This window comes from Pogona vitticeps, chromosome 3 (genome assembly GCF_051106095.1).
Source record: "Pogona vitticeps strain Pit_001003342236 chromosome 3, PviZW2.1, whole genome shotgun sequence".
Lineage (NCBI taxonomy): Eukaryota > Metazoa > Chordata > Lepidosauria > Squamata > Agamidae > Pogona > Pogona vitticeps.
This window is the reverse complement of record NC_135785.1, coordinates 100,401,985-100,417,819: the sequence shown is the minus strand read 5'-3', so window position 1 is coordinate 100,417,819 and position 15,835 is coordinate 100,401,985. Positions and strand designations below refer to the sequence as shown.

The following is a 15,835-nucleotide window of genomic DNA, read 5'->3' as shown; positions in this document are numbered from 1 at the left end:
TTTAAAAATGGATGAATACACTGTGTACACACAATATCATCTCTTCCAATGTGGCACAGAGAAACACTTTTACGCATGCATATGTGGGATGTCAGGCAGAGGCACAGTAGAGAAAAGTTTGTCTAAATTTATTAGTTACATTTATACTCCACTTCCAGTGAGCACAAGATGGGACCAAGCCAGATGGTGCAATTAGCTGTGCTGGCTAGAGGTGAGGAAAGCTACAATTTTACATCTGGAAGATGTATGTGTTGCTCACCCCACATGTAATGGTATGCCAGCTAAAACAAAAAGGGCCTCATATTGCAAAATGATGAACTTTATGCTGTCATAGATGTAGGGAAGTTTTCTCAGCTATTAATCCTTCGTCAAAAGACTCAGTGGGAAGAAGGGCAAGCTCCATGATCAAGACAGCAGACAGAAAGATAAATTAGTATGGACCTCCACCTATTATGTAAAGAAGGGAAACCCTTGGCAGATATGCCATTTTTCAACTTGTCTCTTTCTAACCCCACAAGAATTATTTGCTTGGGTTTTCAAGGTCTAGGACTCTCCAGACAAGATGTACAAAGTTGCCTTGAATCAGAAGGAGAAGGTTGTTGGAATATTTTAAGGTATTTTCCCCTGCTATCACTGCCTTCTCTCCAGTGTTACACTTTTCAGCTATCTTCTCTTTCCCCCCCCCAACCCCTTGCTTGAAGGGTACTGACAGTGTGTGATGGCTGGAACAAAAATTTGAGTTGCTTGTATTGGCTCTGGGGCTTTTGCCATTCCCCGTGGGCACATCAGCATTCAAATAAATCAAGGCTTAGACTAGAAAAAGAGATATTTTCATAGCTTCCTTCATCACCTACTTTTGATCCTCTGAAGCATTGAACTTTCATAGATCCAAATCTCTTTTCAGCATCCGTAATATCTAGATATGAATTTTAATCATTTTTATGAAAGCTACAGGAGCACAAAAACAAGTAAGTGGGAAAACATGTGGTGGAACAGGAAGGCAGAGCTAGCAACTCAAGTCTTTGGTCCTCAATACACTATTCTTGTTCAGAAGTACCAAGGCAATGGGCTGCCTTCTTTCACCCACACACTGTGACCTCCACATAATTATAATAATATAATTATGTTGTCATATGCCATCAAGTTGGAACTGACTTATAGCAACTCTAATAGGGCTTTTGAAAGTGAGTTGTTTAAGGAGTGTGTGTGTGTGTGTGTGTGTGTGTGTGTGTGTGTGTGTGTGTATGTATTTAGGTAGGTAGGTAGGTAGGTAGGTAGGTAGGTAGGTAGGTAGGTAGGTAGGTAGGTAGGTAGGTAGGTCCGTTGGTCCGTTGGTCCGTTCGTTCGTTCATTCTATAAAGCTGACTTAGTGTACAACACTACTACACATTTCCTAGTTGAGGTTGATGCATAAAGCATCCCTGGGAACAGCACTCTAGTATCTATTCCAGACAGAAATTCACATTGCATAAAACAGCCCAGAATGGCAACTTCCAAAAAATTCACCCATCCCAGTGGACTGGAGGGGATAAATGCAACCAGCCACAAAACATCCCCAGGAGCCATATTCAGCACCCATCCCAGGCAGAAAGTCAATATCATGCAAAACAGCCTGGAATGAAACTGTCTGGGTAGGACAATTCAGTGATATTCACTTATCACTTGAGACTACAGGGGAAAGATGCACCAAACCTCAAAATGTTCCCCAATACACATTCTACTGCCAATTCAAAGACAGAGAAAAATATTACACAAAACTGCCCAGAGTAGCACAGCCCAATGGAATTTATCCATCCCATCATATGAAAGGGAAATGATGCAACAACAGGATCCCTTCCAGCTCCATAATTCCAAGATTTTTCCAAGCTTATTACAAAATTCCAAGCCTCAAAAACATCCCCAGGGACCACATGCCAGTAGCCATTCTGGGTGGAAAACCCATATTCCAGGAAACAGCCTGGAATAGGAACTTCTGAGTTGGACAATCCAACAAGCAAGGAGGTATTAATCGCTGGGGTCTAAACTAGATGAGGCTCATCTAACAAATGTCAAAACAAACCTGAAAATCCATATTCTAGGGAAAACTGTGGATCTGAGTAGGAAAAGCCAACCTCATTCGCCAGTCATACCAGGGTTCAATTGGAGTTTTTAAAAAGCCGCAGAATAGTAAATGGGCCCACTTTCTAGTGTTTAGCATCTCTGTAGCATAGATTTTAGGCTTTCTGCAGATGTCATTACATGTGGAAGTTCTGCCACTTGTTACACTGCTCCCAGTTGCTTATTTAATTATATTTTACTAGTAAATATGCTTCGCTTAGCCTTCTTAGAAATTGTTGTTCAGGGATGTTGTACAGAAGACAGATATTTTTGGAAGAAAAAAAGAATCAGAAGGTGCAGCCCAATCAATGTGCTGGCTATATTCTTCTTAGAGAAGTAATAGATTATAATTTTAAAATCCAAATGTCAGATGAAATAGTAGTTCTGAGTGCCTACCAGTAGCTCAGCAAGGAAGGATAACTTTGGAGGAGAGTTTCAGCATCAAGGTACTGCTGCAGAGAAAACCTCGTCTCATGCAATGATCAGTCTAGCCCCTCAGTAGTACACATGGGACGTACAAGGAGGCATCCACTGAAGATAGAAAATCCCAGCAGACTTATGAGAGCAGGCTCTCTTTTGAAAGTTCTGGCCATTTGTTGTTTAGCAATTTACAAATGAAAGCCAGCCCCTTGATTTGAGCTCAGAAGGAAATCAGAATCCAGTTTGTTCAGGCCTAGCGACATAAATGGGCCAAAATCCTGGCAGTTAGTGTAATACTGTAAGTTCTAACTAGAATAGTCTCCATTGAATCAGATGAGAAAACATAAAGAGGAGTTGACTCACCAGATGTCCACTAACTCATGGGCCTATTCTAACTGTGACTACACTAAACAACAGAATTTTAATCACAGTGTCTAAAGTGTACAGCAGACACAAGTTTGGACATTGCATTTTGCACTAGCTGTGGTTTTAACATGCTCTTCAAGGCCAGCTCTACATACAGCATCTTACAGTAGTCTAACTGAGAGATAGTTAAGGAATAGATCATTGTGGCCAAACTCACCATCCCCTGGAAAGGACACAACAGAACTGACACATGGACTTGGGGAACCTTTCATTGGGATTGGTTATCAGGGGCCATATGCCAATGTTGGGTGGGCAACAATAAAAAAGGAAGGGGCCACCTTTTGCTCTGTCTGCTTATTCTTATTTTCCCCCTCAGTGCAGATCACAGTTTGTCCATACCTCTATAATATTTGCAAAACCACTATAAGTTTCCAGTGGTCTCCACCTGAAAGGAAATTGGCCTTGCAACCTGAACATCTGTGTTTTACACTGGATATGCAAACATCATCTAGGTTGATGGTGGACTTTCTTCATGAAGAGTGGACATTATATCTGGCCTTACATTTGGATGCTTTGCCTCTTTGTGTGCCCTAACACTTACGCCTACGCCTAATAAAGAGTTCTGGAGAACTCAAAAAGATCGCCTCCTCTGTAACTTTTTTGGTGACCCTATAAAGATATTTACCCAGAATTTTGACCCTGTAAAAGACAAAAGAGAAACATTACATTTCCTCAGGATCTGGGTTATTCCAGGCAATGCTACAAGCAATGGGAAACAAAGCAAACATAAAAGGTGGTGGGCAGTGATGTCAGAAGATAGGTGAGGAGAACTAATTAGTTCTTCAATCCTACAAGACCGATTCCCTTCCCCAGTGTTATGTTTTTCATTCCAACCACTCTCTCAGTTATTGGATAGCTCAAACAAGTGCATGGATTTCCTTGATTAAAGAATGTTGTTGTGCATATGATTTTATGAAAACAGGGGGGGGGGGGGGGAGAAACAGAATAATCACTACTCATAGCTCATCAAAGCAAATAAGGAAAATTCCCCAACATTATTGTACAAGCTGCTAAAGCAGTCAGGCACAATACACAACTGATTTAAAGAAAGAATGTGGGGTCCCTACTGACATTACACAACTGTTTACAAAGCAAGGGCTGAAAGGATCCACTGCTATTTATCTGAGTTGGAGGACATATTACTGGAAACTGAATAAGGCTTTACTTGTGTTTCATTTGCTTTGCAGAGACAAAAACACTGTAATTAGATTGCAAGCTTTTCTTGAAATGAAAAACAGATAATATCCTTTTCCCCCTTTCTCTTTGCTATTGCTTAAAGTGTTCAAAGAACCATTAGCATTGTATTTAAAAATATCACGGTCATCTTTCTATACTCCACAGAGAATGAGACTTCCCTTTATTTAATCATTAAAGCAAGCTAGGCAAGCGATCTGTGTGTGCCCAACAGTATCCTTAGGTATCACGAAGCATCCTTGTGTAGGCTGCCCACCTGTTCTCTTCTAGGGAGTGTGGTCCTCTATTTGAAAAACTGCCACAGAACAAGCCTCCTTTTGAAGGTGCTCTCTATTTGAAGGGCTTTCCAGACCAAGTCTGATCTCGAGAGAAAGAACAAAAAGGAGGGGACAAAGTTGCTCATCCATAATGAGCAACTGGACAGCTGACTCAGCAGGCACACAAGTCAGCTGCTTGTTGTCATCTTAGTCACTGTTCTCCCAACCTCAGTGAAATGTACTTTTGTTTAAATTATGAAAATCCTTTCAATTTTCCATCCGTATCTAATTACTTGCATATGATATTTTATGCAAATCTGTGTCTCCTTTTGCCCTCCCTTCTTGTGATATGCAAGTGTCCACCCTATCCTTAGGCAGCTTTCAGGAACTCAACATCCCAGCAAGGCCCAATGTTGATATTTAGCTGGGATCCACTTTTTGTGAGAGAGATACCGTTTCAGAATCCCATGATACCCCTGACAGTGACCTGATTATCATTCTGTGGCAGTTGAGAATCGCAGAGCTTCTTGGTGTCTTCTCCAGAAACTGAAGAACCCAAGGGAGGCCAGTAAGCATTTTGCCATTGCAACAAAACACCACGGTATAAACAACAGAGGAACTACAATTAGAGGTGAAATCCTTCTGGGGCTCCAGAGACAGAATTCAGGCAGTTTTGTTTCTCGGAAATTGGACTTCCAAACAAAGCCTGCGCTCAGCTCCCAGAGATCAAATCACAAAATTAAGCAAGCTATTTTGCAAGTTTTCTGAGGTGAGGAAACCTCATGGAGTCACAATCAGCCTGCATTCCTTCTTCTAATAATGAGTTGTACCTTAGAGTTTGACCATTAGAAACCTGCTGTTCCAATGGCAGTATTAATGATTCAGCAGACTGGAAGAGTCCCATCACATATGAACTGGGAAAGTGCAGAGTTTTATAAATTGTTCTTTTGGATTAGGATTCCCAGAATTTCCTATCCAACATAGATTCATCCTGGCTGAGGAAGCTGGAGAATTTTGAGAGCTGTATTTCAAAAGATAACTTCCCAAATTCTGAAAAGGTAGAAGCCGTAGCTGAGAGGAGCAGACCTTTCTCAATACCACTAATGTCTCTTGCTCAGAGAGATGCTCCCATGAGCTGAGGTGAGGCAGGCACCTCTGGTGGCAGACTATCAGGGGCATAGATGCTGATAAGTCTTTGGGTCCAAGTCCCAAGTCCCAAGTCCTAAGTCTGAGTCCCTATTCTATGAGGAGAAGGTGGAGGTGCCGCCATCACCCATGCGGCGAGGGAGCAGCCTGGGTAGGTGAGGCTCATCAGCCTGGGAAGGCAGCCCATCTAGGAGAAGGAAAACTCCAATTTCAAACTTCTGCTGCCTTGTGGCTATATCCACTGATAGAAAAGACTTCAGGAGTTAACCTCGAGGCAAAATCCAAAGCTGGAGTCCTGGAGACAGTTTGTGTCGTTTTGGTAACTTCTGCGACATCGCTGGAACCAGTTGTATTGGCTCTTGCCTTTCCATTGGACTATTTCAGCGATGTGGAGAGGGGGGATTTGCTGCTTGGGTAACAGCCTATCCTCCATATTATTCTACTCATGCTTTGGGCTCTGGAGAAGACACTCCAGCTTTGAATACAGCGTCAAGTCCTCCATACAGAGCACATTACCATAGTCTCTCAAGACTGAATTATGCTTATGATGATGATTTTCCCCCAGAAAAAGGGGAAGGGTGGGTAGATTCCGAGTTGTGAGTCTAGTCCGAGTCATGGGGGGGGGGGAAACAACCCAAGACAAGTCCAAGTTGAGTCACTGGTGCAACCTAACTTGACAGCGCATTCCATGACTCAGGTACCCATCCCTAATTGGGAGATGACAGATTTGCCAAAGCCACCCACTACCCACTGCTTCCCCACACCACCCAGAGCCCATTCTGCCAGCCTTGCCTCACCACCTCTCCACCACCCTTTCATAATGGCTGCCTCTGAGGAGGCTCCAAAATAACAAGGCACTGTGACAAAAAAAAAATGTTTGTGGCAAGGCAATATGCTCAGGCGATTTTTTTTTCCCACCCCACCCCCACCCAAATGCCTTGGTCTCCTTTGATTCCCTCAGAGCCAGCTATTATAAACAGCTTGCAGAATAACAGTTGGCCTCGCAAGGTGGCATACAGGATTCCTTATAAGTATCAATCATTGCTATCTATGCTGACATATATGCCACCTCTGCTACCCAACATGGCACAGTTAACAGGAAGGAGAACTGAACTGCTTTTGCTTCCAAAGGTTCTGATCATGTAATTAGGCAGTTTCAAAAATGGACCTGTAATTCTGTTTACAACAAAGAAGACCTTCTGCTGTAGTCTCTGGGCTAATGCTATAAACATACTGATTTGATTTGAACGACAAAGACCACGAAGATGACTTCTTAGTAAGTGCTCCAGTTGTCAGCATACAAAGTCTTAAAACTGTCTGAGTCTCAGAGTCACCTGTCAGTGACACACAGCAAAATAGATTTCTGAGGCAGACATTTAAACGCACATGTTGTTAGAAGGACAGTGTATAGTCTTAAAAAAGAGAGGGAGGGAGCTTTGCCAAGGGTTCTTTGCTTTGCTTTCCCTTTTCAAGGCACCTGAAATACAAGATGGAGTTTGCATAGTCCTCTTTGTTGTATTCTCTCTCTCTCTCTCTCTCTCTCTCTCTCTCTCTCTCTCTCTCTCTGTGTGTGTGTGTGTGTGTGTGTGTGTGTGTGTGAGAGAGAGAGAGAGAGAGAGAGAGAGAGACCACTCCCCCAAACTGCTGGAAGGGCAGACAAGGCCACTATGACCATGGTCTCCATAAACTCAAGACTCCCAGAGCTACTTTATTTTATTGGGGGGGTGGAGTCAGGTACAAAGAACAAAGTGGTGGCCAGTCTTCTCCTGACCTGTCAGTCCTTCAAGGGGCTGAAGTGCCTTCACTAGTCCTGTGAACAGCTCTGCCTGACCCCAAGTCGTGGTCACTGGGGTGAGGGAATCAACAGTCTGGTGGTGGTGTTGGGTCTTGAGCCATCCAATGCCCCATCAGGCTGACTTGTTCTTCTGGCTGCCAGTCAACATCTGCATGCCTCTGGCCTCTCCTAAAGATGTATGTGTTGCTCCCTTTCTCTTTTGTATCTCCAGCAACTTCATTGGGTCAGGGTGGGGACTGAGTGCCCTGCTGGATGCTGAGGCACCCACTGGCTGGTGGGGCAAGGAGGTGATCCACGAAGACTCACAATGAGTACTCTCCTTCAGCTCGCTCTTCTTTTAGGGAGTGTGACTTGTACTAGCAGCCCGGTCCAGGAGTCTTCTAGATACATGTAGTCCACAATCCCTGTTGCAGAAAAGATGGAGTCCAGCTCGTCAGTCACTTCACCCCACCTCTCCTCTTTTTCCACCTCCATGCTCCTTGTTGACTCTGTCACCATACAACCCCCACCATCACCACACACTTCTTCTTCCTCCCCCTCCTTCATACCTGGCAGCATTCTGCTAACTCCCGCCTCTGCCTTCTTGCTCAGCTGGGTCCCATCAATTGCCTCTACCTCCTCTTCTCCTCCAGGGTCTTCAGCCCTGCAACTGCACCTCCCTGAGACCTGAGGTTTGTAACTTCCAACAGGGGAACCAATAGCAATACCCTCAGAGTGTGTTTTAAAACACTGTGTTTTTAAGCAAGGGCAAAAAAATTACAAGTGAATGGAGAGAGAGAGAGAGAGAGTGCACAGCATATTGTACCCTTTGCCCAATCTCTCCACCCAAAGCCAGCTGAGTTATTTTGACAATCAAAGTAGAAAAGACTACAAGCTCTTTTCCCCATCCCTGGAATACATTTGTTATGCGCCTTCACATCAGAACGGACTTACAGCAACCCTAACATGGCTCTCAAGGTAAGTGATATATTTAAGGAGTGGTTTTACCAGCTCCACGTTCTGTAAGTTTCCATGGCTGAGCAGTGATTAGAATCCAAGCCTCCTGAATGCCAGTCCACTGTTGTATCCACAACATCACACAAGGTGTCACCTGGAATATATGCAATAATAAAAAAAATCAAATCATTCTTGGCGCTGTTTCCTGCCACACAAAATCTGGTTCAGCACTCGGAAAGTTTACTTTTCAGGAGTACTACTCCCAGAATACTGCAGCCAACATGACTGGGAGTGATTGGGTGGTTCTGAGAGTTGTAGCACAAAAAAAGAGGTAAATTTTCTGAGCTCTGATCTGGCCTCTGATGCAGCTGCCTCTCTGACAGAGGATCAGCCCTGCATAGCTGCCTGTTAATTATTTTATCATTCCTTTTTTAAAAAAACAGTGTCTGTTCTTGCACATGTTAGTTTGGAAGTGCAGAAAGGGTTAATCATTCCTGCAGCACCGCACCATACCTGTAATACAGCCTGCAGGTAAGTAGACTGTGAAATGCTATTTAGTTAAGTAGTGGAGGCGCATTTTATTCAAGAACCATAATAATTTTAACACTCCTGACAAACAAAGGCCCAATTACCCCTGCATCATCGAAAGTGTTGATGTGCACCAAGGGAGAAAAATAATACAGAAAGGAAAGCATCCCCTTCAACGCTTCTGCTTAAGAAATTATCTTAACATGCAGACAGACTCAACGAAGAAACTAATCAATCCACTAGCTTTCAGGCTTCTTATTTTTAGCTAAAGACCACAGTTAACTTCTTTAAAAACAAGCAGGGTGCTGTGAGCAGCCACAGGCTGACAGATAAAGCACTTCCAGAGAGGTATGTAGGAGGTACTATAGAAGGATTCTAAAATACGTTTTGCGTTTTATTCATTATTTAGTATTACATTTCTATATTTCCTTTCCTCCAGTGAGCTCAAGGCACCCGGTGCCGCTCCCAGCCTCCTCAGTTTATCCTCTCAAGAAAGACTTTGATAATAGATTTTTAAGAGGAATTTAGTGGATAGCTCGTTGCAAAGCCCTAAAGTGACTGGTTACCATTAACATTACATATGGTTTTTGGTAGGAATGTTGTGTTACTTGTCATGTTTTTGATACTTTTCAGCTTCTTAGGGGAGGTGGGGAATTCATCTCTAAAAAAATGAGAAAGGGACAAATATCTTGGGGGCGGGAAAACACTGCAAAAGCATTCTGCCCCTCAAAAGTAATCAGAAAAAGCAATATATTGCTCCTGAAACATAAATATTTGTTACAATTTATGTTAGCACTAGCACCAACCAAGCTGTATTTAGGACTTTTTCAGTTCCGTTGTGGGAACAATGAATTTTAGGGAGGAAACATCTGGGAAAGGAAGTATTTTATCCTTTCCTACCATCACACAGTGATTCTAATTCAGATTAGGCCTGCACATGTGGTGTGAGAGAAAATGAGCTCAGTTCTATCCTCTACATTTAACATAAGCCCTATTCAGAAATTATTATCTGTGTGAATACTACATGTCAGGAGGAGAGTACCTTTGCATCACTCCTTCTGCCATCATTTCCATTTCCCTCCTGTGTATGGAAGAGCAATAAGTCTGAAGAAAGCGTGAGCCTTCAGTATCCTTGGGGACTCTTCATATGTGTTGAAACCTTGGAAAAGCAGGTTTCCAACTAGGGCTGTATGGATCGGCAACAGTTTGCCCATTGAAGAGTTCATCATTCATCATGGTCCAGTAATTTTAGATTGTTCTTCCTTCTCTCTTCAAACTAACCCTTTCAACACTGGCCTTCTTTCACTAGTGAATGTCACATTTTTGAAGCAGATGCCTCAGTCTATTGAAGGTAAGCATGGAACTGGAAGTTAGTATTAGAGTTGCCATCTGAAATCTCCAGGCACTGCTATGCTTTCCTGAGTCTCCAGGCATGGAGACAGATTGGTATTTACATAAGAGAAGGCTCTAAAAGCTGGCATCAGGCCTTACTGGTTCACCATTAAGAATGTACATGGTGCTTGCATAATATTGCCATGACAGAAAGCCAGGAATGAAGGCAGGGGACAAGTGATGGATGTGATGGATACATATGCTCAGTCCCATTGTGCTACTGAGAACAAAGTGAGTGGAGCGAACACCAGTGCTGCTGCAACGCATGAACCTTCTTGCTACACAAGGCCTGGGCCAGTGGTGAGCCTTTCACAGAGCCAGCATAGAGCCTGGGAAAGCTCTTGATGTGGGTAGAGCCACATAGGAAGTGAGTCCTACATGGAATGACCAACAACATTCGGAGCCACCCACTTGGCCAATGGAAAAAGGCACACACACACTCAGCTCTAGGTTACCATATTCCCTAGCAATCTAGGTAATCTGCCAGATTCTGGTCCTAAATGCTTAGATTCCCTTTGTGCTTCTTTCCATAAATAGAGGGCCCAACCAAAAGCAATTCTGCCCCCACCCATCGATCCTTGTCTGCCCAGCTCTGTGATTTCCAAGGCATCTTCAAGCTTCTCTCAGGTAATGCGATGCAGCTGACTTAGGAACAATAAGTGGCATCAGAGAGACACCACATCCTGGTGAGTCTTCTTTTCCTGCTACGAAGGAGTGAAGTTTATTCTCTTCACTCTTACCCACGGTATGGAAATAATCTATATGGGACTATACAGGGACTAGAATGAAGCAGACTCTCTCCGCTACATGCTCCAGTGGTCATAAAGCATACTGTATTTTCTTTGTTGTAGCAATCTTCACAAAATAAGTAAGGATTCAGCAGAGGAGGATATTTGTTAGGGGTGAGTGCTGGAAAAAAATGCAGCCTTGCATGCTTCTTCTTTAAGACTGGGTATCATTCATCACAACGTCCTGTTTGTTTCTAGTTCCAAGGTACTACCTGTAGATGACTTAACTATAGTGGATTTTTCCATGCCTAAGAGTTCTTGAGAGTGCTCATTGTCTCCTGTTTTTCCTTTGTTATCTGTCCTTTTTCTTTCTTCTCTTCTCCTTTTTTTTTTCACCTTCCAAAGAAGAGAGATGTTTGGAAATGTGGCTCCACAGTGTATAAAAGAAAAGGAAAGGAAAAAAGAAAAGAAAAGAAAAGAAAAGAAAAGAAAATATATTATAATATATTATATTATAATATAATATAATATAATATAATATAATATAATATAATATAATATAATATAATATAATATAATATAATATAATATAATATAATATAATATAATATAATATAATAAACTTAGAATTATGGAGCTGGATGGATTATTGAGTCCAGCCCCTCCACAGCCAGATACCTAAACCACTATAGCACAGCGTAGCGTAGCGTAGTGTAGACAAAGAAAATAAACAAATTTGAATTCCCTCCAACAGTGAGATTTCTGGGTAGAACCATAGGAGGCCACACTGGAAGCCAGGGATGAGACCCACATGCAGCCCCAAGCGGTAGGTGTGCAGTCTTGCTCTATAGTGTGATAGAATCTTGAAAATCTACTTTTCTATGTGTAGAAATTATATATGAGGTAGGGAAGAAATTAATTCTATTACATTTTTTTTCTCCATTTGAGTCTCTTGAAACTTTGCCATTCATTTCAAAGGCCCCCAAACCAGCCTCTTGATCTGTGCATTGCTGGGGTTTTCTTTGTGATGTTGCTTCAGAGAACTGGGTTGTCAGCACAATTAAAACAAGAGGAATGAAAGAAGAATACTAAAGCATTTTTACTTGAGATAAAGCCAGGAGTGGACTGACAAGCAATTACAAAGTCTTTGCAAATAAGATATCAAAGGGAGAGCTACATCAATTATTTTGTCTCTTCGTATCCCAATTTGAACCCAGTCCTGTTTTCAGAGGACACAGAAACACCAATTAAGCTTGGCGGGTCTTTGATCATAGGTGAAATGAGAACAAATAGCACACCTGAATGCCGGCAGGATCCATTTGGCTTGATTCTAACCATTGCAAAGATATGTTGAACAACCTCTCACTCTGGATATGGGATCAAAACGAAACAGTAATTAGAAATTATTTCTCACTGGGAAACAAATGTTGGCAGGGGGAATTAAGGAAGAACAAGTAAGATGCTCTTCCAAAGGCAATTATGCAACATTTGAAATCTTCACCCATCTGTAATTGAAGGTAATTTCTTCCATAGCTCTGTAAGAGGTAACCACTTTAGTCCCTATGTAGAATAGTTTTCATATTGTCTCCTGAATTGGAGAAAGTCTCCACTTAATTGTGGCCTGAAGAGCTGAAAATGGTAAATACTTGTGTTTCTGACATCCTACTAGATTATCACTTAATTGTAACATCCTTTTCTCCACAGCTTCTCCTTCTCTGCCTGATGGGCACCCACTGTAGTCTTGAAAGATTATTGCTAAATCAATTACGCTAACTTTTGTTCTGAAAGAAACTCCCCACTATTACTGGAAAAGAGATTGCCAGGCCAGCTTTTATGGCAGAAGTTGTGAATATTTGGATGCCATTGAATCAACAGCTACAGTTTTAACCTGGTCAAGCACATGAGTGTATGTTTAACTATTATATACCAGGTCAGGATATGTTGACACAGACATACATGCACACACACACACACACACACACACACACACAGAGAGAGAGAGAGAGAGAGAGAGAGAGAGTATGTGGCTACACATAGTATCAAGGATAGCATTTAATCAGACATTGGGCTTGGAGGGGTGGTTGGTTGTATTTGTTTGTTTTTTATTTTGGGGCATTTTGTTTTTATCCTAGCTTATATAACAAAATGGGACAAAAAAAAAATCCAGTGCCATTTTTCATTGATGATGCCAAGAAGCAGAAATGACTTATTCTGGTTTAAGGAGATTGGCAGTGGGGAATCAGACTCCCAACCTCTAACTCCACAACCAGATACCTAAACCTCTGAGCTATTCAGCAGCTCATAAGTGATACATCGCTAAATCGATGGCTGCATTCATCAGCTAAATTATTCTGAACATCAGCAAGGTACCACGTAGTATGGTATAATCTGAAGAATAAAAGGGAGGAATTACTGCAGAGGGAAGTGCAAATTAAAATAATATTTCATCACCAGAAAAGGAATAAACTGGGAGGATGACTGTAATATAGAATGTATTGATGGCGATGCAGTGATAAACTCTCAGCAATGCAAAAAAAAATTTCTGGTCATAGTGCATGATGTGATGCATCGCTACACATTTTTCCAAGCGATTTTAAAAATGGAATGGCAAAAGTGTGATGGAGCTCAAAATCAACAAAGATGCAAAATAAACAGTAGAGTTCACAACCACCACCCCAATGAAAATAAATCAAGTATTTTTAAAAGTTCCTACTGACCAGTTTTTTTAAAAAAATTAGCTTTGCAGTCCAAATAAATCTATTCTACCCATGCATCGTGTGTCTGGGAATTTATAAATTGATTTAAATAACACTTACTGTAAATTGATGTAACTGCAGTTCTTACTGCCAGGGGAGTGCATTCTTTCTTATGTTTTATAACACCTTAGAGTTCTTCAGGTATTTTTTCTATGCTTATCAGCAGTTGAGGCATATAATCGTATTATGTTGACATACCGCCAACCCCCGTGGTAAAAAAAATCAGAAAATATCCCACAAGGCTTTTTGTTTTTCATTTTTCAATCTTGATGGATGGGGATGAAACAAACTCCAAAATATAACCTGGAGAAAATTAAAACATCAATATGGAATGTGCATAGACATATTGGCTACCATCCTGCCCCTTATAAATTTTCTTTGTCAGAGCATCTATGAATTTTTGAGGAACAGAAGAGAATGCCAGGACTGTATTGTAGGAAGAAAGAACTGCCCACCTCTTAAAATAGATGAAACCTGAGGGAAGTCTAGTCCACAATTTTAGTACAAGAGACAGAAAATCCCATAAGGACAGTTGGAGAGATAGGAATGGAGGAGTTTGACCAAAGGGCCTGTAGGGGCTAGAAAAATAAAACTGCCTCTCACATCCCTAGCATAGGGCAGCAGCAATGTCAGTACCATCATAGGCATCCTTCAGTCTCGAGAGACTATGGTAATGTGCTCTGTATGGAGAATTTGGAACAGCGTCTAGTGTGGCTGAGAAGGCCAATTCGAGAGTGACAGTCCCTTCCACACTGAAGACAAATCCAATCTGTCCCCTGTCTGGCTCCCTGCTTTTGCTGCTTTTGTGACTTCCTCTTTGCCTCGGCCTGCTGGGCAAGGGTCTCTTCGAATTGGGAGAGGCCGTGATGCAGTGCCTGCCTCCAGGCTGAACGCTCAGATGTCAGGTTTTCCCATCTGTTGAGGTCTATTCCTAAGGCCTTCAGATCTCGCTTGCAGATGTCCTTGTATCGCAGTTGTGGTCTCCCTCTGGGGCGCTTTCCCTGCACTAATTCTCCATACAGGAGATCCTTTGGAATCCGACCATCAGTCATTCTCACGACGTGCCCCAGCCAACGTAGACGTCGCTGCTTCAGTAATGTATTCATGCTGAAAATTCCAGCTCGTTCTAGGACTACACTGTTTGGAACTTTGTCCTGCCAGGTGATACCAAGAATCCGTCGGAGGCAACGCATATGGAAGGTGTTCAGCTTCCTCTCCTGCCGTGCACAAAGGGTCCAGGACTCACTGCAGTACAGGAGTGTGCTTAGGACACATGCTCTATAGACCTGGATCTTCGTATGTGTCGTCAGCTTCTTATTGAGCCATACTCTCTTTGTCAGTCTAGAGAACATGGTGGCTGCTTTGCCAATGCGTTTATCCAACTCGACATCTAGAGAGAGGGTGTCAGAGATGGTTGAGCCGAGGTACACAAAGTCATGAACAACTTCCAATTCTTTTGTGGAGATGGTAATAGAAGGAGGTGAGTCCACCCCCTGGCCCATGACTTGTGTTTTCTTCAGGCTGATTGTTAGTCCAAAGTCTTGGCAGGCCTTGCTGAAACGATTCATGAGTTGTTGGAGGTCTTCGGTAGAGTGGGCAACAATGGCTGCATCATCTGCGAAGAGGAAGTCCCGCATGCATTTCAGTTGTACTTTGGTCTTTGCTCTCAATCTAGAAAGATTAAAGAGCTTTCCGTCTGATCTAGTCCGGAGATAGACGCCCTCGGTTGCAGCTCCAAAGGCATGCTTCAGCATGACAGCAAAAAATATCCCAAAAAGTGTTGGTGCGAGGACACAGCCCTGTTTCACTCCGCTTCGAATGTCAAAGGGGTCTGATGTTGAGCCGTCAAAAACTACAGTGCCTTTCATTCCCTCATGGAAAGATCTGATGATGTTGAGGAGACGAGGTGGACAACCAATCTTGGGAAGTATTTTAAAAAGGCCGTCCCTGCTAACCAGATCAAATGCTTTTGTAAGGTCTATGAAGGCCACAAGGAGTGGCTGTTGTTGTTCCCTGCATTTCTCCTGCAGCTGTCGGAGGGAGAATACCATGTCAGTGGTGGATCTATTGGCTCGAAATCCACACTGTGATTCTGGATAGACTCTGTCTGCAAGCACCTGGAGCCTCTTCAGCACAACGCGGGCAAGCAGCTTCCCTACC

General features: G+C 42.6%; 1 long non-coding RNA gene across 1 annotated transcript; it reads right to left on the bottom strand.

Annotated features, from left to right (window-relative positions):
* Window positions 1–2,165: 2,165 nt before the first annotated feature.
* On the bottom strand, window positions 2,166–11,465 carry LOC144588326 (uncharacterized). The gene is made up of 3 exons (XR_013543837.1): window positions 9,842–11,465; window positions 8,323–8,425; window positions 2,166–7,739 (listed from the first exon to the last, which is right to left on the bottom strand). It is a non-coding gene; the product is annotated as an uncharacterized LOC144588326 (long non-coding RNA).
* Window positions 11,466–15,835: the final 4,370 nt, after the last annotated feature.